The sequence below is a fragment of the Propithecus coquereli genome, unplaced genomic scaffold (genome assembly GCF_000956105.1).
Source record: "Propithecus coquereli isolate 6110/MARCELLA unplaced genomic scaffold, Pcoq_1.0 Scaffold81, whole genome shotgun sequence".
Lineage (NCBI taxonomy): Eukaryota > Metazoa > Chordata > Mammalia > Primates > Indriidae > Propithecus > Propithecus coquereli.
In genome coordinates, this window is record NW_012154285.1 from 6414477 (window position 1) to 6415008 (window position 532).

Below are 532 nucleotides of genomic sequence, written 5' to 3' on the forward strand. Positions count from 1 at the left end.
TTGCTTCAGTGGCATTATTTCCAGGTCTTATTGCTGCTTGAAAGAATTGTCTTTGCTTTTGCTTTTCATGTTTTAATTTCTGCAATACAACCTTTTTGTGCCTCTGCTTCTAATTTCAAATATCTGTGGTCCTTATGAGTGTTATAATTCTGATGAGCATTGAAGTTCTTTAATGTTGATATTGCAGTATCACAAAGCAAGCAAACCACGTTATCTTTAGCAGAAACAAGAGAATATTGCAATTCCCAATCCTCATTAAAAAAATCTGCTTTCTTCCTACAGTGTTCTCTTGGTCTTCTTTGACATGATGGGCTGCCAGAATTAAGAAACACTGTTGGCCGGGCGCGGTGGCTCACGCCTGTAATCCTAGCTCTCTGGGAGGCCGAGGCGGGCGGATTGATTGAGCTCAGCAGTTCGAAACCAGCCTGAGCAAGAGCAAGACCCCGTCTCTACTAAAAATAGAAAGAAATTAATTGGACAACTAAAAATACACAGAAAAAAAATTAGCCGGGCATGGTGGCGCATGCCTGTA